Genomic DNA, 18,479 nt, shown 5'->3' with positions numbered 1-18,479 from the left:
ATATTGTTGCACACACACCATCTATTTAGCAAATGCCCTTGTTATCAACAGCAGCCTTTTAAACTCACCTGAGCTAACAGGTATGTGCGCTGGTTACTCTGCTGCGCTTAAAATTTCTTTTTTGGTTTGCTACAATGCCTTTTCTGAAACGTTGTCTCCTTCTGCTGGAACACTGACTTCTTTCATTTAATGCCTGCAGACTATAAAAGAGAACCCAACCCAAAAAGTTTGGTTGATTAGTCTGTGGCATTCTGTTAAACTGTTGCTTATGGCGGTCTCTGTGAGCTTCTCAGCGACATTCAGCCAGCCAGGTATCCTGCCTGCAGTAGATGGAATGTGGCAATGGAACGCTGGCTGCGCGTGTCATAATAGGCTCTGAGCCTTTATATACCTGTGCACAGCAGCAGCCACCTTCAGTCTGCTGCTGGACAGCCAGCAGCAGCAGCAGCAGCAGGAGAGGTATGTAATCAGGAGCCCTCCTGCTAAGGGTAGACAGCTGCTCGTTCCACCCCACCCCCCGCCTTAATTGGTTCTCCTCCCTTCCAACGGTGTTGAGGCGGGTGGGAACAGCAGGGGGTGAAGGTGCTGTGTTTAAAGAGGTGGAGTTATGCAGATCTAAAACGCGTGGATTGCAGCAGCAGCAAGCCGAAAAGTGCAGGCATGTAAGGGATCTAGAGGTTGACAACATGTCTTCTTAACGGGAGTCCAGGAGCTCATCTCCACAAATGGACTTTTCAGGATCCTTGGGTGGCTCCGTAGTTTGAAACCAATTCTGGTTATCGCTTCTCGGCCTTTTGGCTAAGATCAAGTGTAGTATCTTTTGAAAAGGCGGTTTTGGATGTTGGCCGCCCTAGTAGATTGATACATTATGCACACTGGGGTTTAGGCGCTTGTTAGTACGCCAGGTGGCTAATATAGTCATCTGGTGGAAAGCATGGCCCCCCAGGATCGAGGCCATTGGGCCGGGGAAGATCGAAAGCCCGAAGTGTGAAGTGCCCCAGGAGTGGTGACCCTGGGGTGCCTTAACTCACTGGGATTGGGAACCCCACTTGAGTTTATGGCACATTTGCACAAGCACTTCAAATTTTCTTTCTTCGCACACACCCTTATTCCGGGCCTTCTGGCCTTAGGATGGGGAATTTTTCAATTCCCGGTCGAAGGTCCGGGCAGTATTATACTGTGAAACCTTCACTATTTATTTAATTTCTTTGTCACTGTGTGTCCACTTATTCACGTGTGTCACGTCCTACTAGGATTTTGTCGGGATGCGGTTCCCTTACGGGTTCCTCTCTTGGCAGGTCTAGGGGGGGAGTGTGTGGCCATCAGGTTCCGCTCCCCCCTGAACCCCTCTGGCTCTCCTCTTTCGGGAGGAGAGCGTTGTTGGCTCCCCTCTTCCGGGAGGGGAGCACAGTCTTTGGCTCCCAGTGCCTTTGCCTTGCTCGGGTGAGAACTCGGGCAGGTGCTGGGGGTAAGATTGGGTCGCCTCTGGCTTCGGCTGGAGGTGGCTTTTTGTCCCTGTTCCTCGCTGTGGCCTTTTGGCTCGGAGGGACGGGGAATGGTTTGGGGGACCCTTCTCCTTTTGGAGAGGGTTTCAAGAAGACCAGCATCCTAGTGCACTTTTTTTGTGGCACTTGTCACTTTTTTAAGCGCACTCGGGTTTTGTACACGAATTCGGGCTAAAAAAAAAAAAAAAAAAAAAAAAAAAAAAAAAAAAAATCTGTTCTTATCAGTTTAATATCTGATACGTCCCCTATCTGGGGACCATATATTAAATGGATTTTTAGAACAGGGAGATGGAAAAAGAGCTTGCTCTGTCCACTCCACGCATTGACCTGGTATTGCAGTATCTCCAGGACCGGTGCACCCCTTCTTTAATGCAGTTTCTAAAATCAGAAAGAATTGAATTCAATGTTTTTTGTTCATTTTGCTTGTTTGTCGGATTTTGGGATGGACTCTTTGGCTTTGCTTTTCTTCTCCTCATTGGATTTTTCATGTTCAAAGTTGCAGAAGCCAGATTACAAGCTCATTTTGGTTCAACTTCAGCAACTGTGCATTGCATTGCCATGTAATGTGATGCAATGCTATCTTTCTAGCTCTCCCTTTTTACTTCCTTTTGGATAAACAGACATATTAGGCAAGCATTTTGGAGCTTTCACCTAAATAACTACAGGTGGTGAGATAAGCTGCACAATATAATTGACCTTTCAGTATATTGTTGCACACACACCATCTATTTAGCAAATGCCCTTGTTATCAACAGCAGCCTTTTAAACTCACCTGAGCTAACAGGTATGTGCGCTGGTTACTCTGCTGCGCTTAAAATTTCTTTTTTGGTTTGCTACAATGCCTTTTCTGAAACGTTGTCTCCTTCTGCTGGAACACTGACTTCTTTCATTTAATGCCTGCAGACTATAAAAGAGAACCCAACCCAAAAAGTTTGGTTGATTAGTCTGTGGCATTCTGTTAAACTGTTGCTTATGGCGGTCTCTGTGAGCTTCTCAGCGACATTCAGCCAGCCAGGTATCCTGCCTGCAGTAGATGGAATGTGGCAATGGAACGCTGGCTGCGCGTGTCATAATAGGCTCTGAGCCTTTATATACCTGTGCACAGCAGCAGCCACCTTCAGTCTGCTGCTGGACAGCCAGCAGCAGCAGCAGCAGGAGAGGTATGTAATCAGGAGCCCTCCTGCTAAGGGTAGACAGCTGCTCGTTCCACCCCACCCCCCGCCTTAATTGGTTCTCCTCCCTTCCAACGGTGTTGAGGCGGGTGGGAACAGCAGGGGGTGAAGGTGCTGTGTTTAAAGAGGTGGAGTTATGCAGATCTAAAACGCGTGGATTGCAGCAGCAGCAAGCCGAAAAGTGCAGGCATGTAAGGGATCTAGAGGTTGACAACATGTCTTCTTAACGGGAGTCCAGGAGCTCATCTCCACAAATGGACTTTTCAGGATCCTTGGGTGGCTCCGTAGTTTGAAACCAATTCTGGTTATCGCTTCTCGGCCTTTTGGCTAAGATCAAGTGTAGTATCTGTTCTTATCAGTTTAATATCTGATACGTCCCCTATCTGGGGACCATATATGAAATGGATTTTTAGAACAGGGAGATGGAAAAAGAGCTTGCTCTGTCCACTCCACGCATTGACCTGGTATTGCAGTATCTCCAGGACCGGTGCACCCCTTCTTTAATGCAGTTTCTAAAATCAGAAAGAATTGAATTCAATGTTTTTTGTTCATTTTGCTTGTTTGTCGGATTTTGGGATGGACTCTTTGGCTTTGCTTTTCTTCTCCTCATTGGATTTTTCATGTTCAAAGTTGCAGAAGCCAGATTACAAGCTCATTTTGGTTCAACTTCAGCAACTGTGCATTGCATTGCCATGTAATGTGATGCAATGCTATCTTTCTAGCTCTCCCTTTTTACTTCCTTTTGGATAAACAGACATATTAGGCAAGCATTTTGGAGCTTTCACCTAAATAACTACAGGTGGTGAGATAAGCTGCACAATATAATTGACCTTTCAGTATATTGTTGCACACACACCATCTATTTAGCAAATGCCCTTGTTATCAACAGCAGCCTTTTAAACTCACCTGAGCTAACAGGTATGTGCGCTGGTTACTCTGCTGCGCTTAAAATTTCTTTTTTGGTTTGCTACAATGCCTTTTCTGAAACGTTGTCTCCTTCTGCTGGAACACTGACTTCTTTCATTTAATGCCTGCAGACTATAAAAGAGAACCCAACCCAAAAAGTTTGGTTGATTAGTCTGTGGCATTCTGTTAAACTGTTGCTTATGGCGGTCTCTGTGAGCTTCTCAGCGACATTCAGCCAGCCAGGTATCCTGCCTGCAGTAGATGGAATGTGGCAATGGAACGCTGGCTGCGCGTGTCATAATAGGCTCTGAGCCTTTATATACCTGTGCACAGCAGCAGCCACCTTCAGTCTGCTGCTGGACAGCCAGCAGCAGCAGCAGCAGGAGAGGTATGTAATCAGGAGCCCTCCTGCTAAGGGTAGACAGCTGCTCGTTCCACCCCACCCCCCGCCTTAATTGGTTCTCCTCCCTTCCAACGGTGTTGAGGCGGGTGGGAACAGCAGGGGGTGAAGGTGCTGTGTTTAAAGAGGTGGAGTTATGCAGATCTAAAACGCGTGGATTGCAGCAGCAGCAAGCCGAAAAGTGCAGGCATGTAAGGGATCTAGAGGTTGACAACATGTCTTCTTAACGGGAGTCCAGGAGCTCATCTCCACAAATGGACTTTTCAGGATCCTTGGGTGGCTCCGTAGTTTGAAACCAATTCTGGTTATCGCTTCTCGGCCTTTTGGCTAAGATCAAGTGTAGTATCTGTTCTTATCAGTTTAATATCTGATACGTCCCCTATCTGGGGACCATATATTAAATGGATTTTTAGAACAGGGAGATGGAAAAAGAGCTTGCTCTGTCCACTCCACGCATTGACCTGGTATTGCAGTATCTCCAGGACCGGTGCACCCCTTCTTTAATGCAGTTTCTAAAATCAGAAAGAATTGAATTCAATGTTTTTTGTTCATTTTGCTTGTTTGTCGGATTTTGGGATGGACTCTTTGGCTTTGCTTTTCTTCTCCTCATTGGATTTTTCATGTTCAAAGTTGCAGAAGCCAGATTACAAGCTCATTTTGGTTCAACTTCAGCAACTGTGCATTGCATTGCCATGTAATGTGATGCAATGCTATCTTTCTAGCTCTCCCTTTTTACTTCCTTTTGGATAAACAGACATATTAGGCAAGCATTTTGGAGCTTTCACCTAAATAACTACAGGTGGTGAGATAAGCTGCACAATATAATTGACCTTTCAGTATATTGTTGCACACACACCATCTATTTAGCAAATGCCCTTGTTATCAACAGCAGCCTTTTAAACTCACCTGAGCTAACAGGTATGTGCGCTGGTTACTCTGCTGCGCTTAAAATTTCTTTTTTGGTTTGCTACAATGCCTTTTCTGAAACGTTGTCTCCTTCTGCTGGAACACTGACTTCTTTCATTTAATGCCTGCAGACTATAAAAGAGAACCCAACCCAAAAAGTTTGGTTGATTAGTCTGTGGCATTCTGTTAAACTGTTGCTTATGGCGGTCTCTGTGAGCTTCTCAGCGACATTCAGCCAGCCAGGTATCCTGCCTGCAGTAGATGGAATGTGGCAATGGAACGCTGGCTGCGCGTGTCATAATAGGCTCTGAGCCTTTATATACCTGTGCACAGCAGCAGCCACCTTCAGTCTGCTGCTGGACAGCCAGCAGCAGCAGCAGCAGCAGGAGAGGTATGTAATCAGGAGCCCTCCTGCTAAGGGTAGACAGCTGCTCGTTCCACCCCACCCCCCGCCTTAATTGGTTCTCCTCCCTTCCAACGGTGTTGAGGCGGGTGGGAACAGCAGGGGGTGAAGGTGCTGTGTTTAAAGAGGTGGAGTTATGCAGATCTAAAACGCGTGGATTGCAGCAGCAGCAAGCCGAAAAGTGCAGGCATGTAAGGGATCTAGAGGTTGACAACATGTCTTCTTAACGGGAGTCCAGGAGCTCATCTCCACAAATGGACTTTTCAGGATCCTTGGGTGGCTCCGTAGTTTGAAACCAATTCTGGTTATCGCTTCTCGGCCTTTTGGCTAAGATCAAGTGTAGTATCTGTTCTTATCAGTTTAATATCTGATACGTCCCCTATCTGGGGACCATATATTAAATGGATTTTTAGAACAGGGAGATGGAAAAAGAGCTTGCTCTGTCCACTCCACGCATTGACCTGGTATTGCAGTATCTCCAGGACCGGTGCACCCCTTCTTTAATGCAGTTTCTAAAATCAGAAAGAATTGAATTCAATGTTTTTTGTTCATTTTGCTTGTTTGTCGGATTTTGGGATGGACTCTTTGGCTTTGCTTTTCTTCTCCTCATTGGATTTTTCATGTTCAAAGTTGCAGAAGCCAGATTACAAGCTCATTTTGGTTCAACTTCAGCAACTGTGCATTGCATTGCCATGTAATGTGATGCAATGCTATCTTTCTAGCTCTCCCTTTTTACTTCCTTTTGGATAAACAGACATATTAGGCAAGCATTTTGGAGCTTTCACCTAAATAACTACAGGTGGTGAGATAAGCTGCACAATATAATTGACCTTTCAGTATATTGTTGCACACACACCATCTATTTAGCAAATGCCCTTGTTATCAACAGCAGCCTTTTAAACTCACCTGAGCTAACAGGTATGTGCGCTGGTTACTCTGCTGCGCTTAAAATTTCTTTTTTGGTTTGCTACAATGCCTTTTCTGAAACGTTGTCTCCTTCTGCTGGAACACTGACTTCTTTCATTTAATGCCTGCAGACTATAAAAGAGAACCCAACCCAAAAAGTTTGGTTGATTAGTCTGTGGCATTCTGTTAAACTGTTGCTTATGGCGGTCTCTGTGAGCTTCTCAGCGACATTCAGCCAGCCAGGTATCCTGCCTGCAGTAGATGGAATGTGGCAATGGAACGCTGGCTGCGCGTGTCATAATAGGCTCTGAGCCTTTATATACCTGTGCACAGCAGCAGCCACCTTCAGTCTGCTGCTGGACAGCCAGCAGCAGCAGCAGCAGGAGAGGTATGTAATCAGGAGCCCTCCTGCTAAGGGTAGACAGCTGCTCGTTCCACCCCACCCCCCGCCTTAATTGGTTCTCCTCCCTTCCAACGGTGTTGAGGCGGGTGGGAACAGCAGGGGGTGAAGGTGCTGTGTTTAAAGAGGTAGAGTTATGCAGATCTAAAACGCGTGGATTGCAGCAGCAGCAAGCCGAAAAGTGCAGGCATGTAAGGGATCTAGAGGTTGACAACATGTCTTCTTAACGGGAGTCCAGGAGCTCATCTCCACAAATGGACTTTTCAGGATCCTTGGGTGGCTCCGTAGTTTGAAACCAATTCTGGTTATCGCTTCTCGGCCTTTTGGCTAAGATCAAGTGTAGTATCTGTTCTTATCAGTTTAATATCTGATACGTCCCCTATCTGGGGACCATATATTAAATGGATTTTTAGAACAGGGAGATGGAAAAAGAGCTTGCTCTGTCCACTCCACGCATTGACCTGGTATTGCAGTATCTCCAGGACCGGTGCACCCCTTCTTTAATGCAGTTTCTAAAATCAGAAAGAATTGAATTCAATGTTTTTTGTTCATTTTGCTTGTTTGTCGGATTTTGGGATGGACTCTTTGGCTTTGCTTTTCTTCTCCTCATTGGATTTTTCATGTTCAAAGTTGCAGAAGCCAGATTACAAGCTCATTTTGGTTCAACTTCAGCAACTGTGCATTGCATTGCCATGTAATGTGATGCAATGCTATCTTTCTAGCTCTCCCTTTTTACTTCCTTTTGGATAAACAGACATATTAGGCAAGCATTTTGGAGCTTTCACCTAAATAACTACAGGTGGTGAGATAAGCTGCACAATATAATTGACCTTTCAGTATATTGTTGCACACACACCATCTATTTAGCAAATGCCCTTGTTATCAACAGCAGCCTTTTAAACTCACCTGAGCTAACAGGTATGTGCGCTGGTTACTCTGCTGCGCTTAAAATTTCTTTTTTGGTTTGCTACAATGCCTTTTCTGAAACGTTGTCTCCTTCTGCTGGAACACTGACTTCTTTCATTTAATGCCTGCAGACTATAAAAGAGAACCCAACCCAAAAAGTTTGGTTGATTAGTCTGTGGCATTCTGTTAAACTGTTGCTTATGGCGGTCTCTGTGAGCTTCTCAGCGACATTCAGCCAGCCAGGTATCCTGCCTGCAGTAGATGGAATGTGGCAATGGAACGCTGGCTGCGCGTGTCATAATAGGCTCTGAGCCTTTATATACCTGTGCACAGCAGCAGCCACCTTCAGTCTGCTGCTGGACAGCCAGCAGCAGCAGCAGCAGGAGAGGTATGTAATCAGGAGCCCTCCTGCTAAGGGTAGACAGCTGCTCGTTCCACCCCACCCCCCGCCTTAATTGGTTCTCCTCCCTTCCAACGGTGTTGAGGCGGGTGGGAACAGCAGGGGGTGAAGGTGCTGTGTTTAAAGAGGTAGAGTTATGCAGATCTAAAACGCGTGGATTGCAGCAGCAGCAAGCCAAAAAGTGCAGGCATGTAAGGGATCTAGAGGTTGACAACATGTCTTCTTAACGGGAGTCCAGGAGCTCATCTCCACAAATGGACTTTTCAGGATCCTTGGGTGGCTCCGTAGTTTGAAACCAATTCTGGTTATCGCTTCTCGGCCTTTTGGCTAAGATCAAGTGTAGTATCTGTTCTTATCAGTTTAATATCTGATACGTCCCCTATCTGGGGACCATATATTAAATGGATTTTTAGAACAGGGAGATGGAAAAAGAGCTTGCTCTGTCCACTCCACGCATTGACCTGGTATTGCAGTATCTCCAGGACCGGTGCACCCCTTCTTTAATGCAGTTTCTAAAATCAGAAAGAATTGAATTCAATGTTTTTTGTTCATTTTGCTTGTTTGTCGGATTTTGGGATGGACTCTTTGGCTTTGCTTTTCTTCTCCTCATTGGATTTTTCATGTTCAAAGTTGCAGAAGCCAGATTACAAGCTCATTTTGGTTCAACTTCAGCAACTGTGCATTGCATTGCCATGTAATGTGATGCAATGCTATCTTTCTAGCTCTCCCTTTTTACTTCCTTTTGGATAAACAGACATATTAGGCAAGCATTTTGGAGCTTTCACCTAAATAACTACAGGTGGTGAGATAAGCTGCACAATATAATTGACCTTTCAGTATATTGTTGCACACACACCATCTATTTAGCAAATGCCCTTGTTATCAACAGCAGCCTTTTAAACTCACCTGAGCTAACAGGTATGTGCGCTGGTTACTCTGCTGCGCTTAAAATTTCTTTTTTGGTTTGCTACAATGCCTTTTCTGAAACGTTGTCTCCTTCTGCTGGAACACTGACTTCTTTCATTTAATGCCTGCAGACTATAAAAGAGAACCCAACCCAAAAAGTTTGGTTGATTAGTCTGTGGCATTCTGTTAAACTGTTGCTTATGGCGGTCTCTGTGAGCTTCTCAGCGACATTCAGCCAGCCAGGTATCCTGCCTGCAGTAGATGGAATGTGGCAATGGAACGCTGGCTGCGCGTGTCATAATAGGCTCTGAGCCTTTATATACCTGTGCACAGCAGCAGCCACCTTCAGTCTGCTGCTGGACAGCCAGCAGCAGCAGCAGCAGGAGAGGTATGTAATCAGGAGCCCTCCTGCTAAGGGTAGACAGCTGCTCGTTCCACCCCACCCCCCGCCTTAATTGGTTCTCCTCCCTTCCAACGGTGTTGAGGCGGGTGGGAACAGCAGGGGGTGAAGGTGCTGTGTTTAAAGAGGTGGAGTTATGCAGATCTAAAACGCGTGGATTGCAGCAGCAGCAAGCCGAAAAGTGCAGGCATGTAAGGGATCTAGAGGTTGACAACATGTCTTCTTAACGGGAGTCCAGGAGCTCATCTCCACAAATGGACTTTTCAGGATCCTTGGGTGGCTCCGTAGTTTGAAACCAATTCTGGTTATCGCTTCTCGGCCTTTTGGCTAAGATCAAGTGTAGTATCTGTTCTTATCAGTTTAATATCTGATACGTCCCCTATCTGGGGACCATATATTAAATGGATTTTTAGAACAGGGAGATGGAAAAAGAGCTTGCTCTGTCCACTCCACGCATTGACCTGGTATTGCAGTATCTCCAGGACCGGTGCACCCCTTCTTTAATGCAGTTTCTAAAATCAGAAAGAATTGAATTCAATGTTTTTTGTTCATTTTGCTTGTTTGTTGGATTTTGGGATGGACTCTTTGGCTTTGCTTTTCTTCTCCTCATTGGATTTTTCATGTTCAAAGTTGCAGAAGCCAGATTACAAGCTCATTTTGGTTCAGCTTCAGCAACTGTGCATTGCATTGCCATGTAATGTGATGCAATGCTATCTTTCTAGCTCTCCCTTTTTACTTCCTTTTGGATAAACAGACATATTAGGCAAGCATTTTGGAGCTTTCACCTAAATAACTACAGGTGGTGAGATAAGCTGCACAATATAATTGACCTTTCAGTATATTGTTGCACACACACCATCTATTTAGCAAATGCCCTTGTTATCAACAGCAGCCTTTTAAACTCACCTGAGCTAACAGGTATGTGCGCTGGTTACTCTGCTGCGCTTAAAATTTCTTTTTTGGTTTGCTACAATGCCTTTTCTGAAACGTTGTCTCCTTCTGCTGGAACACTGACTTCTTTCATTTAATGCCTGCAGACTATAAAAGAGAACCCAACCCAAAAAGTTTGGTTGATTAGTCTGTGGCATTCTGTTAAACTGTTGCTTATGGCGGTCTCTGTGAGCTTCTCAGCGACATTCAGCCAGCCAGGTATCCTGCCTGCAGTAGATGGAATGTGGCAATGGAACGCTGGCTGCGCGTGTCATAATAGGCTCTGAGCCTTTATATACCTGTGCACAGCAGCAGCCACCTTCAGTCTGCTGCTGGACAGCCAGCAGCAGCAGCAGCAGCAGGAGAGGTATGTAATCAGGAGCCCTCCTGCTAAGGGTAGACAGCTGCTCGTTCCACCCCACCCCCCGCCTTAATTGGTTCTCCTCCCTTCCAACGGTGTTGAGGCGGGTGGGAACAGCAGGGGGTGAAGGTGCTGTGTTTAAAGAGGTGGAGTTATGCAGATCTAAAACGCGTGGATTGCAGCAGCAGCAAGCCGAAAAGTGCAGGCATGTAAGGGATCTAGAGGTTGACAACATGTCTTCTTAACGGGAGTCCAGGAGCTCATCTCCACAAATGGACTTTTCAGGATCCTTGGGTGGCTCCGTAGTTTGAAACCAATTCTGGTTATCGCTTCTCGGCCTTTTGGCTAAGATCAAGTGTAGTATCTGTTCTTATCAGTTTAATATCTGATACGTCCCCTATCTGGGGACCATATATTAAATGGATTTTTAGAACAGGGAGATGGAAAAAGAGCTTGCTCTGTCCACTCCACGCATTGACCTGGTATTGCAGTATCTCCAGGACCGGTGCACCCCTTCTTTAATGCAGTTTCTAAAATCAGAAAGAATTGAATTCAATGTTTTTTGTTCATTTTGCTTGTTTGTTGGATTTTGGGATGGACTCTTTGGCTTTGCTTTTCTTCTCCTCATTGGATTTTTCATGTTCAAAGTTGCAGAAGCCAGATTACAAGCTCATTTTGGTTCAGCTTCAGCAACTGTGCATTGCATTGCCATGTAATGTGATGCAATGCTATCTTTCTAGCTCTCCCTTTTTACTTCCTTTTGGATAAACAGACATATTAGGCAAGCATTTTGGAGCTTTCACCTAAATAACTACAGGTGGTGAGATAAGCTGCACAATATAATTGACCTTTCAGTATATTGTTGCACACACACCATCTATTTAGCAAATGCCCTTGTTATCAACAGCAGCCTTTTAAACTCACCTGAGCTAACAGGTATGTGCGCTGGTTACTCTGCTGCGCTTAAAATTTCTTTTTTGGTTTGCTACAATGCCTTTTCTGAAACGTTGTCTCCTTCTGCTGGAACACTGACTTCTTTCATTTAATGCCTGCAGACTATAAAAGAGAACCCAACCCAAAAAGTTTGGTTGATTAGTCTGTGGCATTCTGTTAAACTGTTGCTTATGGCGGTCTCTGTGAGCTTCTCAGCGACATTCAGCCAGCCAGGTATCCTGCCTGCAGTAGATGGAATGTGGCAATGGAACGCTGGCTGCGCGTGTCATAATAGGCTCTGAGCCTTTATATACCTGTGCACAGCAGCAGCCACCTTCAGTCTGCTGCTGGACAGCCAGCAGCAGCAGCAGCAGCAGGAGAGGTATGTAATCAGGAGCCCTCCTGCTAAGGGTAGACAGCTGCTCGTTCCACCCCACCCCCCGCCTTAATTGGTTCTCCTCCCTTCCAACGGTGTTGAGGCGGGTGGGAACAGCAGGGGGTGAAGGTGCTGTGTTTAAAGAGGTGGAGTTATGCAGATCTAAAACGCGTGGATTGCAGCAGCAGCAAGCCGAAAAGTGCAGGCATGTAAGGGATCTAGAGGTTGACAACATGTCTTCTTAACGGGAGTCCAGGAGCTCATCTCCACAAATGGACTTTTCAGGATCCTTGGGTGGCTCCGTAGTTTGAAACCAATTCTGGTTATCGCTTCTCGGCCTTTTGGCTAAGATCAAGTGTAGTATCTGTTCTTATCAGTTTAATATCTGATACGTCCCCTATCTGGGGACCATATATTAAATGGATTTTTAGAACAGGGAGATGGAAAAAGAGCTTGCTCTGTCCACTCCACGCATTGACCTGGTATTGCAGTATCTCCAGGACCGGTGCACCCCTTCTTTAATGCAGTTTCTAAAATCAGAAAGAATTGAATTCAATGTTTTTTGTTCATTTTGCTTGTTTGTCGGATTTTGGGATGGACTCTTTGGCTTTGCTTTTCTTCTCCTCATTGGATTTTTCATGTTCAAAGTTGCAGAAGCCAGATTACAAGCTCATTTTGGTTCAACTTCAGCAACTGTGCATTGCATTGCCATGTAATGTGATGCAATGCTATCTTTCTAGCTCTCCCTTTTTACTTCCTTTTGGATAAACAGACATATTAGGCAAGCATTTTGGAGCTTTCACCTAAATAACTACAGGTGGTGAGATAAGCTGCACAATATAATTGACCTTTCAGTATATTGTTGCACACACACCATCTATTTAGCAAATGCCCTTGTTATCAACAGCAGCCTTTTAAACTCACCTGAGCTAACAGGTATGTGCGCTGGTTACTCTGCTGCGCTTAAAATTTCTTTTTTGGTTTGCTACAATGCCTTTTCTGAAACGTTGTCTCCTTCTGCTGGAACACTGACTTCTTTCATTTAATGCCTGCAGACTATAAAAGAGAACCCAACCCAAAAAGTTTGGTTGATTAGTCTGTGGCATTCTGTTAAACTGTTGCTTATGGCGGTCTCTGTGAGCTTCTCAGCGACATTCAGCCAGCCAGGTATCCTGCCTGCAGTAGATGGAATGTGGCAATGGAACGCTGGCTGCGCGTGTCATAATAGGCTCTGAGCCTTTATATACCTGTGCACAGCAGCAGCCACCTTCAGTCTGCTGCTGGACAGCCAGCAGCAGCAGCAGCAGGAGAGGTATGTAATCAGGAGCCCTCCTGCTAAGGGTAGACAGCTGCTCGTTCCACCCCACCCCCCGCCTTAATTGGTTCTCCTCCCTTCCAACGGTGTTGAGGCGGGTGGGAACAGCAGGGGGTGAAGGTGCTGTGTTTAAAGAGGTGGAGTTATGCAGATCTAAAACGCGTGGATTGCAGCAGCAGCAAGCCGAAAAGTGCAGGCATGTAAGGGATCTAGAGGTTGACAACATGTCTTCTTAACGGGAGTCCAGGAGCTCATCTCCACAAATGGACTTTTCAGGATCCTTGGGTGGCTCCGTAGTTTGAAACCAATTCTGGTTATCGCTTCTCGGCCTTTTGGCTAAGATCAAGTGTAGTATCTGTTCTTATCAGTTTAATATCTGATACGTCCCCTATCTGGGGACCATATATTAAATGGATTTTTAGAACAGGGAGATGGAAAAAGAGCTTGCTCTGTCCACTCCACGCATTGACCTGGTATTGCAGTATCTCCAGGACCGGTGCACCCCTTCTTTAATGCAGTTTCTAAAATCAGAAAGAATTGAATTCAATGTTTTTTGTTCATTTTGCTTGTTTGTTGGATTTTGGGATGGACTCTTTGGCTTTGCTTTTCTTCTCCTCATTGGATTTTTCATGTTCAAAGTTGCAGAAGCCAGATTACAAGCTCATTTTGGTTCAGCTTCAGCAACTGTGCATTGCATTGCCATGTAATGTGATGCAATGCTATCTTTCTAGCTCTCCCTTTTTACTTCCTTTTGGATAAACAGACATATTAGGCAAGCATTTTGGAGCTTTCACCTAAATAACTACAGGTGGTGAGATAAGCTGCACAATATAATTGACCTTTCAGTATATTGTTGCACACACACCATCTATTTAGCAAATGCCCTTGTTATCAACAGCAGCCTTTTAAACTCACCTGAGCTAACAGGTATGTGCGCTGGTTACTCTGCTGCGCTTAAAATTTCTTTTTTGGTTTGCTACAATGCCTTTTCTGAAACGTTGTCTCCTTCTGCTGGAACACTGACTTCTTTCATTTAATGCCTGCAGACTATAAAAGAGAACCCAACCCAAAAAGTTTGGTTGATTAGTCTGTGGCATTCTGTTAAACTGTTGCTTATGGCGGTCTCTGTGAGCTTCTCAGCGACATTCAGCCAGCCAGGTATCCTGCCTGCAGTAGATGGAATGTGGCAATGGAACGCTGGCTGCGCGTGTCATAATAGGCTCTGAGCCTTTATATACCTGTGCACAGCAGCAGCCACCTTCAGTCTGCTGCTGGACAGCCAGCAGCAGCAGCAGCAGCAGGAGAGGTATGTAATCAGGAGCCCTCCTGCTAAGGGTAGACAGCTGCTCGTTCCACCCCACCCCCCGCCTTAATTGGTTCTCCTCCCTTCCAACGGTGTTGAGGCGGGTGGGAACAGCAGGGGGTGAAGGTGCTGTGTTTAAAGAGGTGGAGTTATGCAGATCTAAAACGCGTGGATTGCAGCAGCAGCAAGCCGAAAAGTGCAGGCATGTAAGGGATCTAGAGGTTGACAACATGTCTTCTTAACGGGAGTCCAGGAGCTCATCTCCACAAATGGACTTTTCAGGATCCTTGGGTGGCTCCGTAGTTTGAAACCAATTCTGGTTATCGCTTCTCGGCCTTTTGGCTAAGATCAAGTGTAGTATCTGTTCTTATCAGTTTAATATCTGATACGTCCCCTATCTGGGGACCATATATTAAATGGATTTTTAGAACAGGGAGATGGAAAAAGAGCTTGCTCTGTCCACTCCACGCATTGACCTGGTATTGCAGTATCTCCAGGACCGGTGCACCCCTTCTTTAATGCAGTTTCTAAAATCAGAAAGAATTGAATTCAATGTTTTTTGTTCATTTTGCTTGTTTGTTGGATTTTGGGATGGACTCTTTGGCTTTGCTTTTCTTCTCCTCATTGGATTTTTCATGTTCAAAGTTGCAGAAGCCAGATTACAAGCTCATTTTGGTTCAGCTTCAGCAACTGTGCATTGCATTGCCATGTAATGTGATGCAATGCTATCTTTCTAGCTCTCCCTTTTTACTTCCTTTTGGATAAACAGACATATTAGGCAAGCATTTTGGAGCTTTCACCTAAATAACTACAGGTGGTGAGATAAGCTGCACAATATAATTGACCTTTCAGTATATTGTTGCACACACACCATCTATTTAGCAAATGCCCTTGTTATCAACAGCAGCCTTTTAAACTCACCTGAGCTAACAGGTATGTGCGCTGGTTACTCTGCTGCGCTTAAAATTTCTTTTTTGGTTTGCTACAATGCCTTTTCTGAAACGTTGTCTCCTTCTGCTGGAACACTGACTTCTTTCATTTAATGCCTGCAGACTATAAAAGAGAACCCAACCCAAAAAGTTTGGTTGATTAGTCTGTGGCATTCTGTTAAACTGTTGCTTATGGCGGTCTCTGTGAGCTTCTCAGCGACATTCAGCCAGCCAGGTATCCTGCCTGCAGTAGATGGAATGTGGCAATGGAACGCTGGCTGCGCGTGTCATAATAGGCTCTGAGCCTTTATATACCTGTGCACAGCAGCAGCCACCTTCAGTCTGCTGCTGGACAGCCAGCAGCAGCAGCAGCAGCAGGAGAGGTATGTAATCAGGAGCCCTCCTGCTAAGGGTAGACAGCTGCTCGTTCCACCCCACCCCCCGCCTTAATTGGTTCTCCTCCCTTCCAACGGTGTTGAGGCGGGTGGGAACAGCAGGGGGTGAAGGTGCTGTGTTTAAAGAGGTGGAGTTATGCAGATCTAAAACGCGTGGATTGCAGCAGCAGCAAGCCGAAAAGTGCAGGCATGTAAGGGATCTAGAGGTTGACAACATGTCTTCTTAACGGGAGTCCAGGAGCTCATCTCCACAAATGGACTTTTCAGGATCCTTGGGTGGCTCCGTAGTTTGAAACCAATTCTGGTTATCGCTTCTCGGCCTTTTGGCTAAGATCAAGTGTAGTATCTGTTCTTATCAGTTTAATATCTGATACGTCCCCTATCTGGGGACCATATATTAAATGGATTTTTAGAACAGGGAGATGGAAAAAGAGCTTGCTCTGTCCACTCCACGCATTGACCTGGTATTGCAGTATCTCCAGGACCGGTGCACCCCTTCTTTAATGCAGTTTCTAAAATCAGAAAGAATTGAATTCAATGTTTTTTGTTCATTTTGCTTGTTTGTCGGATTTTGGGATGGACTCTTTGGCTTTGCTTTTCTTCTCCTCATTGGATTTTTCATGTTCAAAGTTGCAGAAGCCAGATTACAAGCTCATTTTGGTTCAACTTCAGCAACTGTGCATTGCATTGCCATGTAATGTGATGCAATGCTATCTTTCTAGCTCTCCCTTTTTACTTCCTTTTGGATAAACAGACATATTAGGCAAGCATTTTGGAGCTTTCACCTAAATAACTACAGGTGGTGAGATAAGCTGCACAATATAATTGACCTTTCAGTATATTGTTGCACACACACCATCTATTTAGCAAATGCCCTTGTTATCAACAGCAGCCTTTTAAACTCACCTGAGCTAACAGGTATGTGCGCTGGTTACTCTGCTGCGCTTAAAATTTCTTTTTTGGTTTGCTACAATGCCTTTTCTGAAACGTTGTCTCCTTCTGCTGGAACACTGACTTCTTTCATTTAATGCCTGCAGACTATAAAAGAGAACCCAACCCAAAAAGTTTGGTTGATTAGTCTGTGGCATTCTGTTAAACTGTTGCTTATGGCGGTCTCTGTGAGCTTCTCAGCGACATTCAGCCAGCCAGGTATCCTGCCTGCAGTAGATGGAATGTGGCAATGGAACGCTGGCTGCGCGTGTCATAATAGGCTCTGAGCCTTTATATACCTGTGCACAGCAGCAGCCACCTTCAGTCTGCTGCTGGACAGCCAGCAGCAGCAGCAGCAGGAGAGGTATGTAATCAGGAGCCCTCCTGCTAAGGGTAGACAGCTGCTCGTTCCACCCCACCCCCCGCCTTAATTGGTTCTCCTCCCTTCCAACGGTGTTGAGGCGGGTGGGAACAGCAGGGGGTGAAGGTGCTGTGTTTAAAGAGGTAGAGTTATGCAGATCTAAAACGCGTGGATTGCAGCAGCAGCAAGCCGAAAAGTGCAGGCATGTAAGGGATCTAGAGGTTGACAACATGTCTTCTTAACGGGAGTCCAGGAGCTCATCTCCACAAATGGACTTTTCAGGATCCTTGGGTGGCTCCGTAGTTTGAAACCAATTCTGGTTATCGCTTCTCGGCCTTTTGGCTAAGATCAAGTGTAGTATCTGTTCTTATCAGTTTAATATCTGATACGTCCCCTATCTGGGGACCATATATTAAATGGATTTTTAGAACAGGGAGATGGAAAAAGAGCTTGCTCTGTCCACTCCACGCATTGACCTGGTATTGCAGTATCTCCAGGACCGGTGCACCCCTTCTTTAATGCAGTTTCTAAAATCAGAAAGAATTGAATTCAATGTTTTTTGTTCATTTTGCTTGTTTGTCGGATTTTGGGATGGACTCTTTGGCTTTGCTTTTCTTCTCCTCATTGGATTTTTCATGTTCAAAGTTGCAGAAGCCAGATTACAAGCTCATTTTGGTTCAACTTCAGCAACTGTGCATTGCATTGCCATGTAATGTGATGCAATGCTATCTTTCTAGCTCTCCCTTTTTACTTCCTTTTGGATAAACAGACATATTAGGCAAGCATTTTGGAGCTTTCACCTAAATAACTACAGGTGGTGAGATAAGCTGCACAATATAATTGACCTTTCAGTATATTGTTGCACACACACCATCTATTTAGCAAATGCCCTTGTTATCAACAGCAGCCTTTTAAACTCACCTGAGCTAACAGGTATGTGCGCTGGTTACTCTGCTGCGCTTAAAATTTCTTTTTTGGTTTGCTACAATGCCTTTTCTGAAACGTTGTCTCCTTCTGCTGGAACACTGACTTCTTTCATTTAATGCCTGCAGACTATAAAAGAGAACCCAACCCAAAAAGTTTGGTTGATTAGTCTGTGGCATTCTGTTAAACTGTTGCTTATGGCGGTCTCTGTGAGCTTCTCAGCGACATTCAGCCAGCCAGGTATCCTGCCTGCAGTAGATGGAATGTGGCAATGGAACGCTGGCTGCGCGTGTCATAATAGGCTCTGAGCCTTTATATACCTGTGCACAGCAGCAGCCACCTTCAGTCTGCTGCTGGACAGCCAGCAGCAGCAGCAGCAGGAGAGGTATGTAATCAGGAGCCCTCCTGCTAAGGGTAGACAGCTGCTCGTTCCACCCCACCCCCCGCCTTAATTGGTTCTCCTCCCTTCCAACGGTGTTGAGGCGGGTGGGAACAGCAGGGGGTGAAGGTGC

The 18,479-nt window shown here is 45.4% G+C and overlaps 12 non-coding genes and 2 pseudogenes across 12 annotated transcripts; all 14 read left to right on the top strand.

The window, feature by feature from the left end:
* The first annotated feature begins 778 nt into the window (after positions 1 to 778).
* LOC141180052 (U2 spliceosomal RNA) lies at positions 779 to 870 on the top strand (annotated as a pseudogene).
* Positions 871 to 1,651: 781 nt separating this feature from the next.
* Positions 1,652 to 1,869, top strand: LOC141179949 (U2 spliceosomal RNA; annotated as a pseudogene).
* Positions 1,870 to 2,984: 1,115 nt separating this feature from the next.
* Positions 2,985 to 3,175, top strand: LOC141179474 (U2 spliceosomal RNA). Its single transcript, XR_012255486.1, has one exon. It is a non-coding gene; the product is annotated as a U2 spliceosomal RNA (small nuclear RNA).
* A 1,115-nt stretch (positions 3,176 to 4,290) lies between these two features.
* LOC141179364 (U2 spliceosomal RNA) lies at positions 4,291 to 4,481 on the top strand. The gene has a single exon (XR_012255387.1). It is a non-coding gene; the product is annotated as a U2 spliceosomal RNA (small nuclear RNA).
* A 1,118-nt stretch (positions 4,482 to 5,599) lies between these two features.
* LOC141179363 (U2 spliceosomal RNA) lies at positions 5,600 to 5,790 on the top strand. The gene has a single exon (XR_012255386.1). It is a non-coding gene; the product is annotated as a U2 spliceosomal RNA (small nuclear RNA).
* A 1,115-nt stretch (positions 5,791 to 6,905) lies between these two features.
* Positions 6,906 to 7,096, top strand: LOC141179362 (U2 spliceosomal RNA). Its single transcript, XR_012255385.1, has one exon. It is a non-coding gene; the product is annotated as a U2 spliceosomal RNA (small nuclear RNA).
* A 1,115-nt stretch (positions 7,097 to 8,211) lies between these two features.
* Positions 8,212 to 8,402, top strand: LOC141179361 (U2 spliceosomal RNA). Its single transcript, XR_012255384.1, has one exon. It is a non-coding gene; the product is annotated as a U2 spliceosomal RNA (small nuclear RNA).
* A 1,115-nt stretch (positions 8,403 to 9,517) lies between these two features.
* LOC141179360 (U2 spliceosomal RNA) lies at positions 9,518 to 9,708 on the top strand. The gene has a single exon (XR_012255383.1). It is a non-coding gene; the product is annotated as a U2 spliceosomal RNA (small nuclear RNA).
* A 1,118-nt stretch (positions 9,709 to 10,826) lies between these two features.
* Positions 10,827 to 11,017, top strand: LOC141179358 (U2 spliceosomal RNA). Its single transcript, XR_012255381.1, has one exon. It is a non-coding gene; the product is annotated as a U2 spliceosomal RNA (small nuclear RNA).
* Positions 11,018 to 12,135: 1,118 nt separating this feature from the next.
* Positions 12,136 to 12,326, top strand: LOC141179356 (U2 spliceosomal RNA). Its single transcript, XR_012255380.1, has one exon. It is a non-coding gene; the product is annotated as a U2 spliceosomal RNA (small nuclear RNA).
* A 1,115-nt stretch (positions 12,327 to 13,441) lies between these two features.
* LOC141179355 (U2 spliceosomal RNA) lies at positions 13,442 to 13,632 on the top strand. The gene has a single exon (XR_012255379.1). It is a non-coding gene; the product is annotated as a U2 spliceosomal RNA (small nuclear RNA).
* A 1,118-nt stretch (positions 13,633 to 14,750) lies between these two features.
* Positions 14,751 to 14,941, top strand: LOC141179354 (U2 spliceosomal RNA). The gene has a single exon (XR_012255378.1). It is a non-coding gene; the product is annotated as a U2 spliceosomal RNA (small nuclear RNA).
* Positions 14,942 to 16,059: 1,118 nt separating this feature from the next.
* LOC141179353 (U2 spliceosomal RNA) lies at positions 16,060 to 16,250 on the top strand. The gene has a single exon (XR_012255377.1). It is a non-coding gene; the product is annotated as a U2 spliceosomal RNA (small nuclear RNA).
* Positions 16,251 to 17,365: 1,115 nt separating this feature from the next.
* LOC141179351 (U2 spliceosomal RNA) lies at positions 17,366 to 17,556 on the top strand. The gene has a single exon (XR_012255375.1). It is a non-coding gene; the product is annotated as a U2 spliceosomal RNA (small nuclear RNA).
* The last annotated feature ends 923 nt before the right edge of the window (positions 17,557 to 18,479 follow it).

Source organism: Phyllobates terribilis, unplaced genomic scaffold (assembly GCF_046119375.1).
Source record: "Phyllobates terribilis strain yellow unplaced genomic scaffold, ASM4611937v1 Scaffold_30__1_contigs__length_15301838, whole genome shotgun sequence".
Classification (NCBI taxonomy): domain Eukaryota; kingdom Metazoa; phylum Chordata; class Amphibia; order Anura; family Dendrobatidae; genus Phyllobates; species Phyllobates terribilis.
Note: the sequence above shows the minus strand (reverse complement) of the source record. Positions and strands in the feature narration are given on the sequence as shown.